General features: G+C 48.5%; 1 protein-coding gene and 1 long non-coding RNA gene across 10 annotated transcripts in view; one reads left to right on the plus strand and one right to left on the minus strand.

Moving 5' to 3' along the window:
• SSH2 (slingshot protein phosphatase 2) overlaps nt 1–25,301 on the plus strand; it is a 129,997-nt gene that overhangs the window by 66,588 nt on the left and 38,108 nt on the right. The window lies entirely within an intron of this gene.
• The window catches only part of LOC310695531, a 31,611-nt gene continuing 12,572 nt past the window's right edge, over nt 6,263–25,301 (minus strand). The window contains exons 2-6 of one of the 3 annotated variants that reach the window (XR_014520125.1): nt 17,843–17,942; nt 11,218–11,321; nt 10,428–10,703; nt 6,831–7,076; nt 6,263–6,625 (exon numbers count right to left, since the gene is read on the minus strand). This is a non-coding gene — a long non-coding RNA (uncharacterized lncRNA). Of the gene's footprint in view, nt 6,626–6,830; nt 7,077–10,427; nt 10,704–11,217; nt 11,322–13,829; nt 14,030–17,842; nt 17,943–25,301 lie in introns of those variants that run through there. The other 2 variants (XR_014520127.1, XR_014520126.1) reach the window with 2 other exon arrangements.

Consider the following 25,301-nt stretch of genomic DNA (forward strand, 5'->3'; position numbering starts at 1 on the left):
AGAGAGAAGTGTGTGTGTATTCCTGTTGAGACAGATGCATGCCTGCTTAAATTTCTAGGCAGCTTTTCAGCCAAACCAACCTTCAGGGTGCCTTTTCTAGAACTGTAGAGGTGAAAGGCACCTAAAGGGTCATCTTGCCCAACCTCCCCCCACACTTTTCCAATATTGGTCATCCTCTGGGTAGACCCACTGAAATTAATGGACATGATTAACTTAGATCCCTCCATTTCAATAGGTCTTCTCTGAGTAAAATTTGATATTGTTGTTTAGTCGTGTCCGACTCTTCGTGACCCCATGGACCAGAGCACGCCAGGCCCTCCTGTCTTCCACTGCCTCCCGCAGTTTGGTCAGACTCATGTTTGTAGCTTCGAGAACACTATCCAACCATTTGTGGTCACCTTGCTTTGGACAGAGATCCTGAGTTTTGCCTCCACCTTACATCATCTGGGGAAGACGCAGAGAGAGAGAGACAGACAGAGAGTGCTTCTGTTGTTTTGCTCCCAGCTGACGTTAAAATTTTACAACCATCATAAAAAGATTAATGCTTAGTGAGCTTTGCCTGGTCAGAAACCGGTAGTTATCTCCAAATAAGTCCAGATTCCCTTTGGCCTGCTTGTCTGGGTGTGTGTGTGTGTGTGTGTGTGTGTACATACGTGGTTGGGGTCAACTCTGTAATATATCTGTGTCAGCCTTTTAATGGAACAAAATTATGGGTTCGCCCAAAGAGAGGCTTTTTAGTTGAGGTGCGCCAGTTCACAGCATAATACTGTAAAGAATATGTATTTATTTATTTAGGAAATCTCTGAGGGCAGGGTATTTATGTGAATCACAATTTTAAAACAGTGCTTGAAATTCCCCAGGTGCCAGACATGTTTTTCAACTGGTGTGGGTCCAGTGGTGAGCAAGTGAAGATGCCTTGTCGCGCGATTTGGCGAGTGACATCTGCACCAGCCAGCCGGCCAATCTGTGGAAATGTCTTGTCCATTTTATTCTGGATTTGATGAGACAGTCCATTGTGGCACCTGTAACCCAGGTTTAAGTGCCATTTGGCGATTAGCTTATATATCTGAGTTTCTAAAACTGTTTAAAAAATAGGCTCCTGTGCAATACACACACACACACACACACACACACACACACACACACACAATTCAGCAAGCCTGCCTAGCCATATACCGTATTTTTCGCCCCATAGGGTGCACCGGCCCATAAGGCGCACCTAGTTTTTTGGGGGGGAAATAAAGAAAAAAAATTATTTCCCCCCCCCCAAGGTGCGAGGCTGGGGCGGGGGAAGCCCAAGCTTCCCCTGACCCCAGCCCCCAGATCAAGCAGCTCTGCGCAAGCCGGGGGAGCCCTCCCGCGGCTTGTGCAGAGCTACCCGAAGCCCCGGCGCGACTGCTGAGCGCGCCAGGGCTTCGGGATAAGAGGCAGCTCTGCACAAGCCGGGGTAGGGCTCCCGCGGCTTGCGCAGAGCTACCCAAAGCCCGGGTGCGACTGCTCAGTGCGCCCGGGATTCGGGGTGCAGGCAGCTCTGCGCAAGCCATGGGAGCCCGGTAGGAACTCCCGCGGGCTCCTACGGCTTGCGGATAGCTTCCTGAAGCCTGGAGAGCCAGAGGGGTCGATGGGCACCGACCCCTCTCGCTCTCCAGGCTTCAGCGAAAGCCTGCATTCGCCCCATAGGACGCACACACATTTCCCCTTCATTTTTGGAGGGGAAAAAGTGCCTCCTATAGGGTGAAAAATATGGTAGTTAGCCCAAACCTGTAATCATTTAAAAGTTTTTGCCAATAGTTAATCTGTGTTTTTAATAGCAAGCCATTTTATGTAGTTTTTTAGTTTTGTGGATTTTAGCTGTGTGGTGTTCTATCTATCATTTTACTATGCATACCACTTAGAGAGCCAATTAAGTGATTTATAAACTTTTCTAAAGAAAACACAGATAACTAACATGGACCAAGTAAGGCCAACACGATTAGAACCCAAATCCATAATAGGCAAAAATTAAAAAGAAAGAAAGAAATGTGGTTCTATACTGCCACGTTTGGGGCCTATTGAAATGAATGGACCCAATCATGTTAATTGATTTCAGTGAGTCTGCTTTTGAGTAGAACTAACATTCAACACAAGCCACAGGGTGGGCTACAACTTCCAGGCAACTTGTTGCATAGATGGATCCTCCATGTTCCATGGCAGTGTATCTCAGTATATTAGATGATTCTGGGGGTGGTCCGTCCCATTGGTACTCTGTTTGTGGGGCTGATGAAAGTTGTGGTCCAAAACCTCTGGAGGGCACCAGGTTGGCAAAGACTGCTCTTATTAGTAGCTAAACACCCACCCACCACATTTTTGTCATGCAAAAGCAGCTGTTGGTGTGAATTCTGGAGAATGCCAGTCAGTTGGTGTATATTTGCTCCCTAGTGTAAGTGAGAGAGAGAGAATTTGCCTTAACTTAATTTACTACCTTGAGCAGTTAGAACTGAAAACAGCAACCCCAAACCTGCACTCTCCGTCTTAACAGCGCTTGCTCCTTACTAAAATTTCAGGTACACGGTGTGCGTGCTTTGATTTACTTAATACTGGCGAGGTTAATCCTCTCCCATTGCAAGATGCTGAGATCTCGAGGGTGTGTTTGAAGATAAAAAGTTGTTTTCTACTTGGGAAGGAAGTTTTTGCAGACAAAGAGTGCCAGTTCTGCTCCTTAACCGTGGGGGCTGCTGGGGAGAGAATCCTAGAGATCTGCGCTGTGAGTGTGTTTGTGTGCCAGCGCACGGGCGGTGAAATTCATCAGGAATCTCTCCCGAGCGAAATGGGCCAGTGTGGAAACAGGCCGTGAGACCAGATGAGCTCCGTTGGCCTGATTCTGCAAGGCCTTTCTAGGTTCTTACGGGGTGAAGCAAGGGGGAAGACAGGCAGGGAGACTCGGGTCCCTTTGAGCAGCAGAGAGCAATGCCGGCATGACTTTCTGGCCACAGTTTTCGTGTTTCCGTGGGCTGAAGCAGACAGTAGCCTCTTGTTCTCTCTGGCAGCTGGATGGATGCAAGACTGGGGCAGAGAGTGCACAGCCCACGGGTCACATGCGGGACAAGAATTTCGGCCTGGGGTAGGTTCTAGTGCTCATGAAGGTGTCCTTTTAAAGCAGCCTGTCCCTTTGGGTTTCTTTGTGAATGCTCCCATCTTGCCAGGCTTGGGTGTGGGGAATTCTCATCCCTGATTGGACCAGAGAGCAATGACTCATGCAGAGTGGCAAGGGGCACTTGCCTTGGTACTTTGGGAAATGCCCATCTCTACCTTCGCCAGCCTGGTGCCCCCCCCCCCAGGATCTTTGTACTACACCTCCCATCTGGCTGGGGCTGATGAGAGATGTAGCCCAAAGCAAAGACTTCTTTAGAAGCCCTTGGCAATGCTTGTTGCAGCCTCAAAAAACCCGGCAGCGTAAATAACAATAGTAATTCTCAAAATTGTGGGCTGTTCCTAACCCCCACCCTGAGTGTGCCCATCTGCACAGTTCCCCACTCTCTGAGTGAGTTGCCGGGCATAACTGTTCTGCTCCCAAGGGAGAGGCGCCTGTAGGAGATGACTGGCGCTGAAGGCAAGCCCCTTCGATCGCCTGCCTGGTGCTGTGACGCCCCCTCCTTTGTCTGCCCCAGAGACCTTTGTATCTTCTCCTTGCCCTACTGCCACTTCCTGCCGCCACACCTTCCTGCCCTTCTGAACTGTGGCAGGGCCTATTGGTTGCGCTCTGGTGCTTTTTTGGGTCTGCCTCCTGGAGATCGATGCAGGGGGTGTTGAGCAATCATTTCTCTGTTAATATTAAATCTGGTGAGTCCCACCCCACCCCCTGCTTTAATTTCCCTTTCTCCAGTCCCTTCTTCCCCACCCGCTACCACAGTCAACAAATTACCAAATTTGCTATCCTGCAAAGATGCGCCTTAAAATTGCACAGAAATGTTCCCCTCTCGGAGGAGAGCAAGAACAGTATTCTACACACACACACACACACACACACACACACACACACACACCATCAAACTCTGAACTAAGCAATTTCTAAACCTCTTCACCCTGCCCTTTGATGGATTATAAAACCACAAGGAGAGCCTGCTAGATCAGGCCAGTGCCCCATCGAGTCCAGCATCCTGTTCTCACAGTGGCCAGCTAGATGCCTGTTGGAAACCCACAAGCAGGATTCGAACACAAGACCACTCCCTCCCTTCCTACGGCTTCCAGCAACTGGTATTCAGAAGCATTGCTTCCTGTGATCAGAGGCAGAGCTAGTAGCCATCAGTAGCCGTCCTCCATGAATTTGTCTTAATCCTCTCTTAAAGCCATCTAGGTCAAAAGCCATCACCTAGATGGGATCCTGTGGGAGCGAGTTCCTCAGGGCAGGGGTTTTTTGTTGTTGTTTCGTGTTGCCCACCCCTTTTGCTGAATGTTTAGTTTCAAGTGGACTAGAAACTTGACAGTGTGTTAAGGAAGGAAACCCGACGATTGTTTCCGGGGAAGCGTAACTCTGCTTATGCCAGCTCAGGTGTGTGTGTTGTGGGGGAGCGATCGGCTCTGGCTTTGCATGCCAGATCTCAGCCCCCCCGGTCCTCGCTCCGTTCTGGCCACCGCCTCGGTTTGGAGGCCTTCAGAACCGTGTGCCCTTCCCCCTTGCAGGACAGTGCCCCTGGCTGCTGTAACCCCACACCCCGGCTTCAATCTGGTCTTCCTTCCCCCTCTTATGTAAAGGCGGCCCATTCTATTCTCGGCCTCCACCTGTGGGTCTGAGCTGGCGGGCCGGCCTTGGCTCCGCACTTGCCTGCCCTTGCCTTGTTGCCTGCCCGCCGTTGCCACAACACAGCCCGTCTCCTGTTTGCTCAGCTCTGCGTTTTTGCATGGGCTGCAGCTCTGCCTGAACGGTTTGGAGCGGGCTTGGGCGGCTGCCAGGGTGGTGGTGGTCTCGGACAGCATAGAAACTGCGGGAATCTCTGTGTGGGATGTCAGGTTCTCCCTGCGGGAAGAAAGTGGGTGGTTGCGTTTGTTTATACATTTCTCACATTTTACGTGCCACCTTTTCTTTTCCTGCAAGGAGCTGAAGGCGACGTGTACGTGCTCCCTCGTCCAGTGGCGTAGCGTGGGGGGTGCAGGGGGTGCCGACGGCACCGGGCGCAACATCTGGGGGTTAGGGTTAGGGGGCGCAAATCCACGGGTTAGGGGGCGCAAATTATTTGCCTTGCCCCGGGTGCTGACAACCCACGCTACGCCACTACCCTCGTCTCCTTTTTATCCTCACTGCAACCCTGTGGTGTAGGCTAGACTGAGAGAGGCAATGAAAGGCCCAAGTCCGGCCAGTGAACTTCCTCCCTCTGTGTAGGATTTGAACCCTGGACTCCCAGGCCCTACATAGTCTGATACTCTAACCCAGTGGTTTCCAAAGGCTCTTGGTCCACCACCCCCTTGGTTTCTTAAATGCCTCCCCAGTGCCCTCTTCCCTATAAAAAGCATGATTGGAAACAGTGGTTTGCACAACCTACTAAGGAAGAGAATAACACAATAAAATTCAAAACGGTAACGGTTTTGATTGCACATTTATTCAAAACCCAGTTAAAACTAGTTTACTTAATTCATCAGAACTGCTGAATTTGGTCCAGTGATGCTCCAGATGTTGCATGGAAAACATTTTTCCGCATTCGTGACTAATGGAAACAGAAGGGTAAAGGAAATAGCCAAAAAACCAACCCTGCAAGGTAGCTTAGGCCAAGAAAGGCAGTGACTGGGCCAAGGTGACCCAGTGAGCTTCACAGCCCGATTGGGATTTAAACCCCCTATGTCCCAGTCCTCTAACCACTACACCATACCCCCCCCCCTTTGCAGGCTAGAGCCGATTCCCGTTGCCTAATCCCTTTTCAGGGGCCATTGCCCCTGCCTGCGTTCCTCTTCCCTGTTTTCTCCTTCATGGTTCCCAGGGTGTCTTGGTCGAGCGCCAGGGCAGCCCCGGCCACTGTGAAACTCTGCAGGGCAGACTGCGCCCCGACAATGATGCCTTCTCAGAGACACTTCCGCTGGTGGTTCTGCTCTGAATTGTAGCTGTTTTGCAAAAATCCCACTTATTTGCTTGGCACCTAAGTGACATTTTAGATAAGGAGAAAAACACTTCTCCCCCCCCCTTTTTTTGGACAGAATGTTTGTAGTTCAGCATTTAAAAAACAAAAACGCTGAGTCAAGACAAAGCCTGTGATCTTGAGAAGAGAACATGCTATAGAGAAGGGAACAGGGGAGATGAGGATTGCAGCCAAACTTTCAGGCTTTATTTCTCTTCTAGTGCAGAGGACAGGGGAATCCTGTGACCCTTCAGATGTGGCTGGACTCCCAGCTGCAATCACCTCTGAGCCTCGGCCAGGCCGGGAGTCCCAACAACATTTAGAGGCTCATGCCTCTCTCAGCCTCACATGCCTTGCAGGGTTGTTGTGCAGATAAAAACGGAAGGAGGCAGGGACAGACTATGCACACTGCCTGGAGCTCCTTCAAAGAAATAATAAAGAAAAAACAAAGATCATAGGGAGAGCATTCCAGGCCAGTCAAGTTTCTAGTCCACGTCAGACTGAACTGCCTCCTTCTGAAGGGTGAGCCAAACAGCTGGAATCTAGAAAGTGCAAGCAGAAATAGAGCGTCAAAAGAAAGATCGCCTCTGCTGTAGCCCAGAAAGGGTAGAGAGCCATTTCTCTCCCTTGCCGGCCACTCTGGGCTAACCCACTTTCTAGGGGAACAAATTTCCTGCCTGGTTTCCACCTCTGATGTCCATTGAGCCCAACATAAGAAGAATCTGCAGGATCAGGCCAATGACCCACCTAGTCCAGCATCCTGTTCTCACAGTGGCCAACCAGATGCCTCTTTTTGGGCAACCCAGGGCAGGATTCAAGCACAGGAGCAACTTTCCCCTCCTGTGGTTTGCAGCAGCTGGTATTCAGAAAGCGTTGCTGCCTCCGACTGGAGGCAGAGCCGAGCCATTCTAGCTAGTAGCCGTCGATAGTCCTCTCCATGAGTTGGTCTAATCCTCTTTTAAAGGCATCGCGCTTGGTGGCCATCACTACATCCTGTGGGAGAGAGTTCCATAGGTTAACTCTGTGCTGAGTGAAGAACGACTTTCTTTTATCAGCCCTGGATCTCCCAAGTGGGACCTGAGTGCCATAGCAGCAAGTCTTCCCCACTAGCGATTCCCCATTTACTGCCTCCGACAGAGGAGGGAGAACTGGCCAGGGGTACCCTTCCCCTCCATGAAAAGGGAGAAGCATGGCTCAACCCAGCGCATGCGGAGGGTCAGCTCCTGTCTCACCTCATTAGGCAGAACATGAAAAGAGAGGGGAGGGAGAGAGGGAGGGAGAGAGCGCTGTTGCAATTGCAGACTCGCTTGCTGGAATTTTCTGCCTGCTTCCGTCCAGCAACCGGCTGCCCCCGCCCTTTGCTTGCAAAAGCAAACAGGTGGGTTTCTTTCCTTTCCTTTTGAAGCCACAATCACACACTCCTCAATCGGCTTAAGGGAGTTTTGTTTCTCTTTTCAATAAACCCTCTGGGCCAGGCCACTCCTGCAAAACAGGCTGGCTTTGTACAGGTCCGTTCCTCCGAATTATTCCTTTTGTTGAACGGCTCCGTTGGGCAGGGAGGAAATCTTTCCTCTGAAGCTGCCTTTTCCTGAGTCCATCTATTTTAGTGTTGCCAACACTGGCTGGCAGCAGCCCTCCAGGGGTTCAGGCAGGGAGCCTCTCTCTCCCAGCCCTCCCTGAATACGTTGAGGGTTCAACCACTGACCTTCTGCCAGCAACGCAGGAGCTCTTTCCACAGCCGTCCCACTGAAGCTGGTATTGGACAGCTTTCCCTGTTCCCGGAGCCACTTAGAGATGTAGTTCCCAGAGTGGGCAATAGCACCCCCCTGCAGTGGGATTAACTAGGGGGGTCCTAAGAGGCAAGGCGGCTGCAGGGCGGTGCAAATGACTCTCAGACTTTGAAAAGCTGGTCTCCCTGGGTCAAGTTCAATTTTGCTGATTCGATTAAACTAAACAGTTTTAAATGGATCGTGAATAATTGTGCAATTAATCATTGCTGCTTTGAATTTTATCGTTCTCTTATCTTCCTCCATGGGTTGTGCAAACCACTGTTTTGATTTGACGCTTAGGTTAGGGTAGGGTAAGGGCCTCAGGGGGTGAGTTTACGGCCTCAAATGGTTTGCGAACCACCGGCTTCATGATCCTCCAGTCGCCTTGGATGGACGCGGTTTGTAACCAAACTCCCTGCCGCAACTCACAGAGCTCTTCTGCTGGCCAGGTCTGATGCGGAGGAGCGGCTGCCCTCGTTCTAACGAGATCTGAAACGCAGCGGTGACAGCTCTGCCCGCCTGGCCGTTTGTCTTGCTTTTGTCGAAAACTACCTGCGCTGAATGATTGATGGAAATTTATTCCAGGAATAGAGTGCTCCTGGTAAACCGATCTCCATCCGGGGTGCCGGTGGTGGGGAAACGGCATTTCCAATTTAAGAGGCGATTCTATTGAATCTTGGCATCAGATGTTCTTTTACGGGAGGTGGGAGGTACACAGGGATTGGGGGGGGGGAGATGGGGTGAATTGGAAGATGCTTTTCAACTGGTAGAGCCCTGCTGGGTTATATAGCTCGCCCTTCTTTTACCTGGAACAGATGCTCTAGCACTGAGCCATGGTTAATGCCCTAAAAATAAGCATAATAATAGAATTGTTGGACCATAAAGAAGGCTAATCGCTGAAGAATTGATGCTTTTGAATTCTGGTTCTGGAGGAGACTCTGGAGAGTCCCACGGACTGCAAGAAGATCAAACCTATCCATTCTGAAGGAAATCAGCCCTGAGTGCTCACTGGAAGGACAGATCCTGAAGCTGAGGCTCCAAGACTTTGGCCACCTCATGAGAAGAGAAGACTCCTTGGAAAAGACCCTGATGTTGGGAAAGATGGAGGGCACAAGGAGAAGGGGACGGCAGAGGACGAGATGGTGGGACAGTGTTCTCAAAGCCACTAGCATGAGTTTGACCAAACTGTGGGAGGCAGTGGAAGACAGGAGTGCCTGGCGTGCTCTGGTCCAGGGGGTCACGAAGAGTCGGACATGACTAAACGACTAAACAACAATAGAATTGTAGGATTGGAAGGGACTTTCCAAGAGTCGTCTAGTCCTGCTCCCTCCAATGCAGGAATCTTAGCTAAAGCATCCTTGACTGATGGCCATCCAACCTATGCTTAAAAACCTCCTAGGAAGCGCCGAAAGACCCTCTAGTCCAGCATTCTGCCCTGATGCAAATAAGACTAAATAAGATTCCAGTCCTCATGGGTGTTAATAAAGGGCTGACTTAAATAGGAACAGAATCAGAGCATTGGTCCACCTAGCTTAGTGATTGATTCATTGATGGCGTTTACCTGTATATCCCTTTTCCTCCAAGGAGCTGAAGATGGCGCACATGGTTCTTCCCCCCCCCCCCACATTTAATCCCAACAACCCTGTGAGGTGGTTTAGGCTGAGAGGCAGCGACTGGCCCCAAAGACCACCCAAGGAGCTTCATGGTCGAGCGGGGATTTGAACCCTGGTCTCCCGGGACCTATTCTGCCATGCTAGCTCACTATACCACACTGGATCTCACTGTTGACTACTCTGTTGACTACTCTGGTTGGCAGCGGCTCGTCAGAGCAGCAGGCAGACTATTTCTCAGCCCTCCCTGGAGATGTGAGCAGGGATTGAACCCGGAACCTTCCATATGCAAAGCAGATGTTCTGTACCCCTGAGCAAAAGAACCATCCGCAGATAAGCGAATGTGGCTCATCTTGCGTGAGACAAGCTTCCTCGGTTGGCGTGACCTTGCTGAAGTCCTCCTATTGCTACTGTTTGTGGCTTTTTGATTTATTTCCCCCCCTCTTTGGAGAAAATAAAGGAAGAGCAACATTTGTGTCTAAAATGCATTTTCCCCTTTTGTGGGGAGTCAGCGACTGCTGCTGGCATTCTGCATTCTTCGTCCGGCTGACGTGCCCTCCATGGCAACTCCGAGGGGCGACCGAGCTGGTAGCCTGGATACGGCGGTCATCGCCTTTGCGCTCAATAGGCCTTGAGGCCCTCCTGTGGAAATGTCTTTGGGGACGGGGGGAGATGGAGATGGGCATGCGTCCTTCGAGCCTGCCTTTTTCAACAACGGGCTTTGGCGTGACGCAGGGCAGAAATTGCCCTTTCAAGTGGGCCATTGTGCTCTCCGTATGCCTTCAGCCTGCTATTAAGGCATCTTCTCAACCATAAACCCCCCCCCCCATCACAAGTAATATTGTCTGCCCACATAATATCCCCATGCTCATCATTTGGAAGCATGCACTTGGAAGGAAAGAACCCGATATCTTAACTTTCCAAAAGCATCCCTCCTTGGTCGCTAGCAGGCAGTCCTTACTCACCATAGGCGACCAGATTAGTGGCTGTTGGTAAACCTGCTTTTACACCATTGGTGGTAAATCCCAGCAGGCTGGATGGGCACGCATGGCAGTATTCTGTGACTCAGTCATCAGAATCTCAGGTTGTTTGTTTGTTTGTTTGTTTGTTTGTTTGTTTGAAAGCAAGTTTCTAGCCTTCCAAGTTTCCAAAAGATTCATTTTGAAGCTGTGGGTTAGAATTTCTAAAGCTCCATGTTTGCTGAGCAGTATTTCAATGGCTCCAGTGCCCAGGTCAGATCTCTGTTGGGGATGAGAAGTGGAAGGATAAACTGATTTATTTAGCATTTCTGGCACTAGATGAGTCAGCTTGCTCCAGTCCTAAGGGCTTGGGGAGGGTAACAGGTGTTAATTATCCCCAGCCACACAAAAAAAACCAAACCATCTGAGAAACACTTTTGGAAGGTCATTATCAGGTGTTGTATAGATCACTGAGGTCCAGTGCCAAGGGCCTTCTGGCGGTTCCCTCGCTGTGAGAAGTGAGGTTACAGGGAACCAGGCAGAGGGCCTTCTCGGTAGTGGCGCTTGCTCTGTAGAACGCCCTCCCATCAGATGTCAAGGCAATAAGCAACTATTTTACTTTTAAAAGACAACTGAAGGTGGCCCTGTTTAGGGAAGTTTTTAATGTTTGATGCTGTATTGTTTTTAATATTCAGTTGGAAGCCGCCCAGAGTGGCTGGGGAAACCCAGCCAGTTGGGTGGGGTATAAGTAATAAATTATTATTATTATTATTATCTACAAGTGCATGGTGCTCACCTTTGAAATCAACACTGCTTGTAGAATCTAACTCAGAGAATCAATCTCCCTTGGTGTTTGGCATGTATAGAAGAGGAGAAACTGAAAGTTAGATTAGGACCTGCCTGTAGAGACAAGCAATTTGCAGTCAATAAACAAGGGTTCCCATTTCTCAACAACAACAGCAACAACTTTCTTCTACACCCACCCACCCCTTGAACTTAGAGAGCTTGTGGGGAAGGAAGGGTCAAAACTAGGAGGGCATTTTTGTGTGAAAAGACAGAGTTCAGTCTTGGGACTGAGGCCGGCTTCAGGGACGCACTATGTACCCTAATTTTCCATGTGGGTCACCCTCCAAGCTGTTCTGCTGTTTGCGTGTGTGATTGGTAGAATGTAGACAGAGCTACTTTATACCGAATCAGACCATTGGTCCATACCACTTAGTATCATCTGAGCTGACTTTCCACAGCGCTACCTAGAGATGCAGGGGATCAAACTGGGAACCTTCTGCTTGCCAACCAGCTGCTCTGCCATAGAGCTGCCGCCCTTCCCCTGAAAGTAAAGCAAGAGGCTAGTCCTCATGACTCCACACAAAGGGCTGAAACAGGAACATGGGAAGCTGGCAGAAGCGCTCTGGGGTTTCAGAAAAGGCTTCTTTCCCAGATCTGTTTGGAGAGGTTTGGGATTGATCTGGCGACCTTCCTTCTACATGCAGAGCAGATGCTCTGCCTCTGAGCCTAGTCCTCAAAGCACAAATCCTTTTCTGCCTCGCTCTCCCAACCCACGGCTTTGTCCGAGGGGGTTCTGATGTCAAGGGAGGGTTTACGAAGTGCTGGGGTGCTGCTGAAACGAAGGCGCCTCTTGATCTACCTCCCTGGGAATTCTGCACGCCTCGCTGAACCCGCCTCTCCCTGGGTCACCCCCTCCTCCTCGTCCCTTTGCTTGGAATCATGAATCGACAGGCTGATTTCTCTTTTCAGAAGTGTGTGCTGACTTCAGATTTCCCCCTCACCTTGAGTCTAATTAGAGAAAGGGCCTGAGTTCCTTGCATGGCTTCGCCTAAATATAGCTGGCTCTGGGCTCCCTGACTAATATGGAGCGGGACGAGACCCTGACCTCCTTGACTCGGCCTTACAGTCCTATTCAGAGTGACTACAGTGTCCTAGACTCACTTAGCAATGTGTGACCAAAGGCATTTTCTGCAAGCGACCAGATGCAGGCACTTTCCCTTCCTTTTAGCCTCTCTCTGAGCTCTTCTGGGACTCCGGGTTACGTCTCCAGTTGAGCGTCTCGCTTTTTAATTTGCCTGAAGGGGCCGAACTGGCAGGTGGGATCATAGTTGCCCCTCTCACATTTTGTAATGCAACCTTGCATATCCAGCCCCCAAAAGATCCTCTCCACGTTTAGGTTAGTTTTGTCTTGCCTTGGTAGGGTTTTGAGATGGGGGCTTTCCTGGTCGCCTTTGGAGAGCAAAAATGGTCTCCAGCAAACCATGCAGAGAAAGAAAGTGGGGGGGGGGGAGAAACTTGTAATTTATGTTTGTTCACACCAAAAAATCCAAGTAGCAGGAAAGGAGATTTCAACTAAAAGTTAGGAGGAACTTCCTGATAGTAGTATCTGTTGGGCAGTGGAGCTGCCTCCTTTGGTGGGGGGTAGACTCTTCTTCCTTGGAGGTTTTTAAGCAGAGGTTGGATGGGCACTTGTCAGGGATTCTTTAGCTGTGATTCCTGCATTGTGCAGGGGGTTGGAATAAATGACCTTTGGGGGTCCCTTCCAGCTCTATGATTCTATGCTAAGCTCTTTGATGTGTCCTAAATGTTACAGGGAAGATAGACTGGTACAAATGTTGGGATTTTGTGACTTTTGCTGGGAGCATCATCATACCAGGTCAACCCGCTTGCCAGTCCACCCTGCTGTTGCCCATTGCAGACTCCACCAACCTGGCTCCCGGCTGATGTTTTGAACCCCTCACCAGGCTCAGCTAGCAGAGGCTGGGGCTGGTGGCATCTGGAGGGCAGCAATGTGCCTCTCCTGGTATGCCCCACAGAGGAACCTACGGTCTGCAAATAAAAACATCCTGAAGGTCCCAGGCCACAGAGAGGTTAGGCTGGCCTCAACTAGAGCCAGGGCCTTCTCGGCTGCGGCTCCAACCTGGTGGAACGCTCTGTCACAAGAGACTAGGGCCCTGCGGGACCTGACATCTTTCCGCAGGGCCTGCAAGACAGAGTTGTTCCACCAGGCCTTTGGTCAGGGCCCAGCCTGACTCCCTCCTCTGGCAACCTGCACAGAACTTTGCTTAACGGTTGCCATTAATTTGATTTTAATTAATCTTTATAATGAAATGTTTTTTTGAATGTTGGATTATTTGATTGTTTGATTATTTTATTGTTGTTAGCCGCCCTGAGCCCAGCTTCGGCTGGGGAGGGCGGGATATAAATAAAATTTATTATTATTATTATTATTATTATTATTATTATGCCTGGGTGTTCTGGCTGGCAGGGGCTCTTCTTAGTCCTGGGCAGAGAAGGATCTTTCAAGACGTACGGAGGCTGCCTGCTGCAACTCTGCACGAGTCATTGCTCTCTAAGCCTTGCCTCTTGCTACTCTCTCTCCTCCGAGTTGGGGAACTTTACCATGTTTGGTGTGATGGCAGCATTCAGAGTGGCCTGCTCTCAAAGCTTCCTGTTGCATGAGTCGCTCTCATGAGCACCCAGATCTGTGATTCACAAAGAAATGCAGAGACAGGCTTTTTCTCTCCACACATGCAGTTCTTCCTTGACTCCCATGTTGTTGGGTTTCAGGTGCCAGTTGAAACACTTTGACTTGCCCAGGCCAGGGAAGTTTCATAAATAAGAAGTGCATATTCTTTCTGTTTTGATTGGTTTGCTGCAAAAAAAATTAAGAGTATGTACATATTTTTAGCACTCTTACTGAATTCTGTTGGTATGTTTTATGTACCTTATTCCTCGGCACTTCTGAGGAATACCAATAAATAAAAAAATAGCTTCTGCTGAAGATGTATTTTGTTTAAGGAGACTTCGCCTGGGGTGTGTTCCAGTCATTTGCAAAATCTTAGCTGTACAACTATAGGAGAGACTTTTTTTTTAGTGTTTGTAGAAATAGCTTTAATTGTTTTTAGATTTTAAAAATTAATTTTAACTCACGTGCCACTTTGCTAAAGGTAGCATGGATCTTGTATCTATACAGTTAACTGCATGTCTTCTGGTAGCAGCTTGATTCATAATCGCTCAGGGCTTCATGCCATACCCTAGGTCAGTGTTTCCCAACTGGTGTTCCGCGGCACACGAGTGTGCCGTGAGACGTTGCCTCGTGTGCCGCGAGATGCCTGGAGGGAGGCGGGCGAGTCGGGCGGCGAGAGGCGGGGCGGCGGCGGCGAGGAGAGGCCGCGCCTCCTGCTGCTGCCTGGCGCTCCTCCTCGCAGCCGGCAGCGTTGCCTGGGCGCCTCCGCGCGACTCTGCCTCGCTGGGTTTGGTCTCCCAGCAGAGACGGGTCACACGCGCCCCTCCCTCCCTCCCTCAGCCTGCGCGGAGGGAGAGCCAGAGAGAGGCATCGCTCCTGCGCGGCGGGAGAGGGAGCAGCCGGAGCGATGCCCCAAACGAAGGCATGGGACCGGAGGGGAAATCCTCTCCGAGGCGGAGTGAGCGCAGCTGAGAGAAGCCTTTCGAGGAGCTGCCGAGGGAAAAAACTTTCACTTTTGTGCGTCCCTCCCGGCGTGACGCTGCGCGCTGACGTCACGGGGCGGGGCTTTCATGGTGGTGTGCCGCGAGATTTTTTTTCAGTAAACAGGTGTGCCGTTGCCCAAAAACGTTTGGGAAACACTGCCCTAGGTAACTGCTTCAAGCGGGTTATATTCATTTCTATCTCAAAGAAGTTGGCATGTAATATACGAGCAGCTCAGGAGTCACACTGATGACCCTTCTGATTCCACCTCTATTTTGGGGTTATTTAATGTATGGCACTGCAGTCACACAGGTGGCAAATCCCTTTGAAATATGAATATATTTGGTGTCGTCTAGGAACAGGCAAGACCTTTGTCTGTCTCTTTCTTTCTTTGTACAAAGTTGTGTTTTTAATACCCCATTTATAATTGTATCCATTTCATTAGCACATGATTTTATATTTTAGCTTTGTTATCAAAATATCTTTGTGTCAAACTTACTTGGTTGTTGATGTTGGGTTTTCTCTTCTGTGTTGCCTGTTTTTGTTGTTCAGTATTTTTTTTAAAACTGATTCATATATTTGAAAACAACCCATTTCCTGGTGCATGGGTGAAGCCTGCCCTCTGCCCCCCCCTTGTGAAAAAGCCATGTGCTTCTGGGTGCTTGCTCAATGTCACCATTGTTTATTTGTATGCTGCCTTTCCATAGTTAAACCCATGCTCAAGGCGGCTTGCAACAGGAAAAGATTTACATAGTTATACAAACAGGACAAAAGTACCGTATTTTTTTGCTCTATAAGACTCACTTTTTCCCTCCTAAAAAGTAAGGGGAAATGTGTGTGTGTGTTATGGAGTGAATGCAGGCTGCACAGCTATCCCAGAAGCCAGAACAGCAAGAGGGATTGCTGCTTTCACTGCGCAGCGATCCCTCTTGCTGTTCTGGCTTCTGAGATTCAGAATATTTTTTTCCTTGTTTTCCTCCTCCAAAAACTAGGTGCGTCTTGTGGTCTGGTGCGTCTTATAGAGCGAAAAATACGGTAGCCATCAGCAAAAAAAATAATAAAAATATCAAAACAGATACAACAAAATTAAACAATCCCCACATAAGTCATAATAAGATCTAAGAATAAAGATACAAAGATAATGATAGCAGCAAAATGTACATATCAAAAATTTAATCTTGACTGCAACAAAAATCCCTCAGCAATATTTGTATGTCTGTGTTGCAGAAATAACTTCCCCTGGAGCTTTTCCACCTGGAGTCAGCAAGCAGGCTTTGGTTCAGAGCAGTGGCAGACATTTGTTGCATAACCAGACCGTATCTCTGTGGGTTTTTTTGTATGTTGATAAGATTTATTATTGCTCTCCTGCCTGCCAGTGCCTGGGTGTGTCCAGGTTGCCAGTCAAAATAACTTTCTCAACTCTGGCCAGCTGTATGAACTTAAGGCCTGCCTCGCTATGAGGCAGCTTTGGGGGCATGTATGTATTGTGCTGGATCAACCCGTCTTGATGCAAAATGATGAGCTTGTGTGTGACAATGTACCTTTTATCAATTTTATAGCACTTTATTCTCTTTGTGCAATATCCAGTCCCTAGAGCACCTTCCCCCTTCCTGATGCACTTGTGCAGATGTCTTGTGGCTGCAGCCGATGAGAATTATAGCCCACAGCACCCGGAGTGCGGCAGGTTGGCAGAGGGGGTGTCGTACCCAGCCCTGGGGCTTCAATGAAAGCCTATTTTCTCTCTGCGTGTGCTGCGACCACCTTGTTTGTTGGCAAGTTAGCACAGCTGCCCCTGCAACCCACCCCATTGCCTTGTGGGTTTTCGAGGCACCTGCGGTCGTGCAGATGTTTGCATCAAGCAGCTGTGAGCCGGCGTGACTTTCCCACGCTTGGCGGGGCCGGACTTCCGTTCTCGGAAGGCTCCACTTCCCTGTTCTTTTTCTCCCCAGCTCCGTAATGACGCGTGCGGCGTCTTTCTCTTCCCCTTCTCCCCCCGCCTCTTGCCCCATCAGCTCCTAGGCTGCTGGCTCTCTCTCTCTCTCTCACTGTGTGCTCAGAGCTGTGTTTACCCTGCAAAGGCAGCTGAAATTCTATGCCCAGAAGACGAAAGAAAAAAACAACACTTTGTGACCTGCATGGATCATGGAAAAATGAAGCAAGTTCCTCTCCTTTCTCTGCACCAATAACCTACTTATGTACACAGGCGCATAGGAAGCTGCCTTATGCTGAGTCAGACCTCCCGGTCCAGCGAGCTCAGGATTGCCAGCACTGCTTAGCAGCAAATCTCCAGTCTTTCCTCGGGTCCCACCTGGAGATGCCAATGGGGAATGACTCTTCTGCATGCAAATCAGATGCTGTACTCCACATGGTTCTGATTAAAGGGCTGATTTAAACAGGAATGTAGGAAGCCGTCTTATGTGGAGACGGATCAAGAATCTAGTCCTCATGTTTCTTAAAGAAAGAAAGAAATGGAACCTTCTTATACTAAGACCACTGCTGCATTTAGCTCAGTATTTATATGTGTGTGTGTGTGTGTGTGTGTGTGTGTGTGTATACATAAGGTAAAGGTAAAGGTACCCCTGCCCGTACGGGCCAGTCTTGACAGACTCTAGGGTTGTGCGCCCATCTCACTCAAGAGGCCGAGGGCCAGCGCTGTCCAGAGACACTTCCGGGTCACGTGGCCAGCGTGACAAAGCTGCATCTGGCGAGCCAGCGCAGCACACGGAAACGCTGTTTACCTTCCCGCCAGTAAGCGGTCCCTATTTATCTACTTGCACCCGAGGGTGCTTTCGAACTGCTAGGTTGGCAGGCGCTGGGACCGAGCAACGGGAGCGCACCCCGCCGCGGGGATTCGAACCACCGACCTTTCGATCGGCAAGCCCTAGGCGCTGAGGCTTTTACCCACAGCGCCACCCGCGTCCCACGTGTGTATACACACACACACACACACAGGCACCCCTCTCACCTTTTTGGATTTCACCAGGCTTTATGTTTCATTTATTCATTCAACTTCTTAGCTGCCTTTTTTACCATCAGATCCCAGGGCGGGTTGCAGAAACGCAGTTCTAAAACCACCACGAAACAAGAAAAGCATGTAAACTTTTTTTAAAAAAAGTTTCATATTTAAAAACAATTCCATCTATATAAAACCAGCACAGACGTTTAGAAACAAAAGTTTAGAAACGTGTGCAAAGTAGTTCCCATGAGAGATGCAGGCTGGGATAAAGATTACTACTTAAACGGCTACTTGAAAGAGGAAGGTCTTTGAACTGCGCTGAAAAGAAGACAGGGAGAGCTTGCAAGCTTTCTAAGCACATCATCAGGGCTAGAAACTTGGTGAAAGTGGAAAAACGAGAGCCTGTGGTGTGAAGGGCGGGAGGAGTCCTCCAACCAGTGCAACATCCTGTTTTTGTGGATTTGCAGCCGTTCATATACATGCCTCCTGTGCAAACTTTCCTTTTGAGCAATAAGCAATCTGTGCCAGTGTTCACCTGGGGCTTATCTCTGAAGCTGATACGTGGCGTGCTCAGATTTGCATAGCCGATGCAAAGGTGTGCGTTCTGCTTCACCTGTCTCCAGGCGAGCTACGAGGCTGGGTTGTATTTCTGCAACTCTGCCCCATAATAATCTGCTTTGGGTCTTCTTCCTTGTCCCTCCCGTTTTGGGTTCCTGTTTTTGTGTTGAAGACAATTGCTGCTTTTCTGTTCATTCTGTTTGTCTTCATTTGACCTTCTCGGGTCTTCTCACCTCCTGCCTCTGGTTATGCACGAATAATCTGTTTTTCCACATTCTTAAGAGCAAAACTTAGCCTCTCCAAAAGGGCCTTCTTTGGAGACTGTGTACTGGTTAGCCTTTGGAACGTTTTCTGATAAGAAACCACCCAGTTCTGAAGTTGGCAAGGAGATCTGGAAGGGATAAATTGTGTGTGTGTGTGTGTGTGTGTGTGTGTGTGTGTGTGTGTGTTGCATTGCAGAGCAGCAGCAAAAGGAGGGCTCTGCCCCAAGGAACTCCCAGTCTAACTTTTGGCAGCACAGAAGGTGAGAGAGGAAGGAAGGAGAGAGGTCTGGAGCAAATGTGAACAAAAACTTGGGGCTGGAGATGAGACGCTGAGCTTTGCAGAAGATGCAGATTTTGCAGAAGAGAAGCATCAAATTATGGTAGGGAGCCAATAGGTAGACCAGCTGCTGTGCATGTCACCTGGGAGCAGAGCCCAAAAACCTCTGGTCTGGGGATCCACCTCTTACCAGCACTGCAAAATTGTTACCTGTTTAAAGCAGCCTTCCTGGGGGCTGATGGGAACTGTAGTCCTAAACATCCAGAATGGGGCAGATTGAGAAAGGCCAGTTTAGAAGCTGATGTGGATCAACCCTGAAAGAAATCCCACTTGGCTTGGCCCTCTCTTCTCTGTCTCTTTATAAGTTATGCTAGGCAAGATTCCTCGCTAGAAGTCTAGAGCTCCTCACCTGGAGATGGGGTTCAGGTGCGCCGGATTGTGGGCTTCGTGCCCAGAGCTTTTGAGAAGCCGTGGCTGGATAACATCCGGGGTGGGGTGGGGCAGTGTTTATTCCGTGACGTGGGAAACAGAATGCTTAGATAAGGTCATAAATGTTGATGATTCAGCCACAATAATGAAAGGTGATTCATGGCCCGTGGCACCGTTGTTAGCCGGCCTCTGCTTTTGACATGTTACTGGTCCTGTGTTTTTCTTACAAGTTGCTTAAAGGGTGCATAAGAAGATGAGAAGTGAGCCTGGCTGCTGGATCAGGCCAGAGGGGGAACATCTAGTCCAGTTCCCTGTGGCTGACCAGAAGCTAGATTTGGCCACCCCCACCCCTAGTTTAGAAAGATGCAAAGAGTCATTAGCCGTTGGGACTCACTTCCACAAGATGTGGTGGTGATCATTAGCTTCGAAAGGTTGATTAGGGAAAGGGTCTATCAGTGGCTACTAAATGGCACTGCCATGCCATCGCTAGTAACACATTTCTGTCTCAGTCCCTATAATTCCTATTAATTAAAAAAATCACCTCATGTACTTTTGAAACTGTGTGTTTCCTGTTTCTGAACTTCCTAAGGGTCCTAAAAGTATTTCTTCTGGAGCTGCTCCGCTGCACTTTTCCATCAGATGATTTTCTGGGCAGCTCACAACAGATTGCAGTAATGCAAAAACAAAACAAAGAGCCTTTCCTTCCAGGCATTTGTCCAGGAAGCGTTTGCAAAGTTGGCCTGCTCTTTATCTAATTCCCCTCCTCTCAGAATAAAAATAAATAAATTTTATAGGTTTCTTTTTGCAGCAGGCTGGGCGCTTTAATTAAACTTCCCTTTCTTTAAATAAACCCCACTGAAGATGCCAAATCGACTTGCCCGGTTCATTAAACATGAGAAGGAAAAGGAGGGGAGGCAGGAGGAGAGGTTCCTGGTCTCTCTCTTGGGAGCGTTTAAATGTTGGCCGAGTTGAGTTTTTTTCTCTCTCTCTTTTTAAAGCATGGGAGACCTTTTGGCAGTGCCGGGGTGAGTCTGGATCGCTTAGCACCGTGGTTTCTGATTGACCCCTTTTTAAATAAAAAAAACACAACACAAAGCAAAACAGCAACAACTTTGTGTGTGCGAGAGAGAGAGAGAGCGTGGGCCCCGGCTTCTGCGGAAGAGTGAGACTTCTAACCACAGACAGGGCAGCTGTGATGGATTTCGCAACGGATTGCAGATGTCTTTTCAAATAAAAATAGGGCATTTGAGAAACTAGCCACCTTAAATGTCTGGGTGGTTTTTGGTTTTTGTTTGTTAAAGAACTATTTCCGAAAGGCAGGCTGCTGCTGCTGCAGAACATTTGCAGAGCTGCCTGGGCATCAAAATCCCCATCAGACTGGCACGTGGCCTCTGAATGGCATTTACTGAGGACCCTCGGTGGCAAGAGTTACTGCTGCTGGCCTGCTTCCCATTTGGGCACTGCAAGAGCAGGATTCCCCTGCGCAGAGAGGGAGATCATTTTTTTTTTCTTGTTCTCCCCCTCTAAAACTAGGTGCGTCTTGTGGTCCGGTGTGTCCTATAGAGCAAAAAATACAGTATGTGCAAGAGAGTCTCATTGTGGTCCTACCTCTCCACCCCAAGCCAACCCTGTGTCCCCTTCATGCGCTCAAACCCCATCATGGTCTGACCCCGCATTCGGTGAGGCCACATTTCAGCATACGGGACCGCCTCTCCTGATATGCCCCGCGGAGGACCTTAAGGTCCACAAATAACAACACTTTGGAGGTCCCGAGCCTCAAGGAAGGTTAGATTGGTCTCAACTAGGGCCAGGGCCTTTTCAGTACTGGCCCCGACATGGTGAAATGCTCTGTCCCAAGAGACTAGGGCCCTGCAGGACTTGACATCTTTCCGCAGGGTCTGCAAGACAGAACTGTTCTGCCTGGCCTTTGGTTTGGACTCAGTCTGACCCTTATGTTTCCTTCCCCTTATGGTCTTGATTTATCGGCTACTTTAAAATGAGGTTGCATTTAAAATTGCATTTTAACCTGCATTTTAAATTGGTTTTATTCCCCGCTATTATGTTTTTATTGTGATTTTATTGGTGTTAGCCGCCCTGAGCCCAGGGAGGGCAGGGTATATATATATATATATATATATATATATATATATATATATATGCAAGTTTTGGTGTCTTCGGGTGTCTTCCCGTGTAAGAGTTGGGGTGTCTAGGCGACGTTTCGACGAGGTCTCACTCGTCATCTTCAGGCTGGTGCTTACGGCTTCTTGTTACTGGAACAGAGCAGGATCTCAGTGTTTGAGTTCCTATAAATACTGTTGAGGGGGTGTGGTGTATTCTGGGCAGAGAGGAAGTTCCCAGGATAGTGTGACTTTTCTTCTTTTGTTCCTTAATTACTTGAGGGATATCTTGAGTGATTTCTTGAGTGATATTCTGAGTACCACTTAGGAGGGTCATTAAGAGTGGATTAGTTGCTAAAGCTTTCGTGTCTTGACCTCTTGAGCTTGTGAAGAGTTTTTCTGAGAAGATGGCTGTACTGCACTTAGTTGTGCTCTGGCTTGGCTTCGTGTATAGGGGCGAGCTGTGGTTTTGTGCCCTGTGCCAGTCAGATCTGTGTAGGGATTGCAGGGGGGTGTAGCATCCGGAGGTGCCACTATGGTTTGGCTACTGGATGGTGTCTGTAATTTATCTGTGGAGAGGGTCTGGGTTTGGGTCTGGTGTGGTTGATTGGTGATGGCGTTCTGTGTGCCTCTGGTTCTGGTGTCGGTTTTTGTGGGGAGGGCTAATTTCCAGATGTCTGGCAGGCGGGACGTGTCGTCACGCTTGTTCATGTTGTGAGGGTGTTTCTCTATCTCGATGGCTTCCATGATTATTCTCTTGTGGTGATGTTCCATGTTAAAGAGCAATTTGGAATCTGCAAAATTAATTTCGTGTCCTGTTTCTTTCATGTGTTGGAAAAGAGAGGAAGTTTTTTCTTCTTTTTTGACGGCATTCTTGTGTTCTGCGATACGTGCATTTATTCGTCTGTTTGTTTGTCCAATGTACGTGGCTGGGCAGACTTTGCAGGGTATTTCATAGACCCCTTGGTTTTCCAACTGGATTTTATCTTTGGGGTTTCTGAGGATATTGGCTATTTTTTGGTTGGTGCAAAAGGCTGTTTTGATATTGTGTTTATGGAGGATTTTGCTAATTTTATCTGTAGTGCCCTTGATATAAGGAAGGAGGGCCATGCCATTGTTTTCTTCTGTGTCTTGGTTTTTGGGGGGTGTTTCTTTTTGGATTAGCTTCGTAACCCTGTTTTGCTGGTATCCATTGGCGATTAACACATTTGAGAGATTCTGTAACTCAGTTGTCAAGTGGTCTTTGTCAGCCAGGCGTTTGGTTCTGGAGATGAGAGTCTTGGCTACGGAGTTTATTTGTGCAGGGTGGTGGTGTGATTGTGCATGTAAGTAGCGGTTGGTGTGTGTTTTTTTCCGGTAGATGGTGTGTCCTAGGGAGCCATCAGGTTTTTTGTAGATTAGGACGTCAAGGAAGGGAAGTTGGTTGTTGGCTTCTATTTCCATAGTGAATTGTATTTTGGGGTGTAGGCTGTTGAGATGTGTGAGGAAGCTATCTAGTTTTTCTTTCCCGTGTGGCCAAATTACAAAGGTGTCGTCAACATATCTGAGCCAAAGTTTGGGTTTGTGTTCTGACTTGTCTAAAGCATTGGTTTCAAAGTGTTCCATGTACAGATTTGCGATGACCGGTGAGAGGGGTGATCCCATAGGTGCTCCTTCTATCTGTTTGTATCTTTGTCCATTGTGGATGAAGTACGTGTTGGTTAGGCAGTGGTTGGTCAGGTCCAGGATGTATTCGGGGGGATTGTATTTGTTTTGGATGGCTGTCAAGGCTTCATTAATGGGCACTTGTGTGAAGAGAGATACAACATCGAAGCTCACAAGTAGGTCATCGGGATGTAGGTTTTGCTTCTTTATTGTTTCTATGAACTGGAAGGAGTTAGTAACGTGTGAAGCGATGGATTTTGCATAGGGCTGAAGTTGCTTAGCGAGAAATTTAGCGAGATTTTGTAGAGGTGAGCCTATGGAGCTGACTATTGGTCTGAGTGGTGTTCCTTCTTTGTGTATCTTGGGGAGACCGTAGAGTTTGGGGCATCTGGATGATTTTTCTCTGGGGATGATTCTTAGCTGGATTTCTTCACTGATAGGAGAGGCTTTTATTTTGGATTTGGTGGTTTTTTCCAGATAGGTGGTGGGATCTGTTTTTATAGGTTGGTAGAAACCTATAAAAAGAGTTTCTTTTTTGGTAGAAAAAGAAACACCCCCCAAAAACCAAGACACAGAAGAAAACAATGGCATGGCCCTCCTTCCTTATATCAAGGGCACTACAGATAAAATTAGCAAAATCCTCCATAAACACAATATCAAAACAGCCTTTTGCACCAACCAAAAAATAGCCAATATCCTCAGAAACCCCAAAGATAAAATCCAGTTGGAAAACCAAGGGGTCTATGAAATACCCTGCAAAGTCTGCCCAGCCACGTACATTGGACAAACAAACAGACGAATAAATGCACGTATCGCAGAACACAAGAATGCCGTCAAAAAAGAAGAAAAAACTTCCTCTCTTTTCCAACACATGAAAGAAACAGGACACGAAATTAATTTTGCAGATTCCAAATTGCTCTTTAACATGGAACATCACCACAAGAGAATAATCATGGAAGCCATCGAGATAGAGAAACACCCTCACAACATGAACAAGCGTGACGACACGTCCCGCCTGCCAGACATCTGGAAATTAGCCCTCCCCACAAAAACCGACACCAGAACCAGAGGCACACAGAACGCCATCACCAATCAACCACACCAGACCCAAACCCAGACCCTCTCCACAGATAAATTACAGACACCATCCAGTAGCCAAACCATAGTGGCACCTCCGGATGCTGCACCCCCCTGCAATCCCTACACAGATCTGACTGGCACAGGGCACAAAACCACAGCTCGCCCCTATACACGAAGCCAAGCCAGAGCACAACTAAGTGCAGTACAGCCATCTTCTCAGAAAAACTCTTCACAAGCTCAAGAGGTCAAGACACGAAAGCTTTAGCAACTAATCCACTCTTAATGACCCTCCTAAGTGGTACTCAGAATATCACTCAAGAAATCACTCAAGATATCCCTCAAGTAATTAAGGAACAAAAGAAGAAAAGTCACACTATCCTGGGAACTTCCTCTCTGCCCAGAATACACCACACCCCCTCAACAGTATTTATAGGAACTCAAACACTGAGATCCTGCTCTGTTCCAGTAACAAGAAGCCGTAAGCACCAGCCTGAAGATGACGAGTGAGACCTCGTCGAAACGTCGCCTAGACACCCCAACTCTTACACGGGAAGACACCCGAAGACACCAAAACTTGCATTCCTGTACCCGTGAAAATCTACGAAAGCAAATATAGAACACTAGCCTGGGAACTTCCCCTCTGCCCAGAACTTTTGAGGCAATACACCACACCCCTCTACAGTATTTATAGGAACTCAAACACTGAGATCCCGCTCTGTTCCAGTAACAAGAAGCCGAAAGCACCAGCCTGAAGATGACGAGTGAGACCTCGTCGAAACGTCGCCTAGACACCCCAACTTTTACACGGGAAGACACCCGAGGACACCAAAACCTGCATTCCTGTACCCGTGAAAATCTACGAAAACATATATATATATATATATATATATATATATATATATATATATATATAAAATTATTATTATTCTGTTGTGGGGGGCCCTCGTAAATAGCAAGAACATTTGCAACCCCACCTTTCCTCCCCGGGTGCTCAAGGCTGCATATGTCCCCGTCCCTCTGCCTTTTAATAAAACCTCGCAACGACCCTGCGAGGCAGGGGAGGCCCAAAGAGAGCGACTGGCGCAAGGTCAACCCAGAGC

This window comes from Podarcis liolepis (genome assembly GCF_965112155.1).
Source record: "Podarcis liolepis genome assembly, chromosome: 16".
NCBI classification, from domain to species: domain Eukaryota; kingdom Metazoa; phylum Chordata; class Lepidosauria; order Squamata; family Lacertidae; genus Podarcis; species Podarcis liolepis.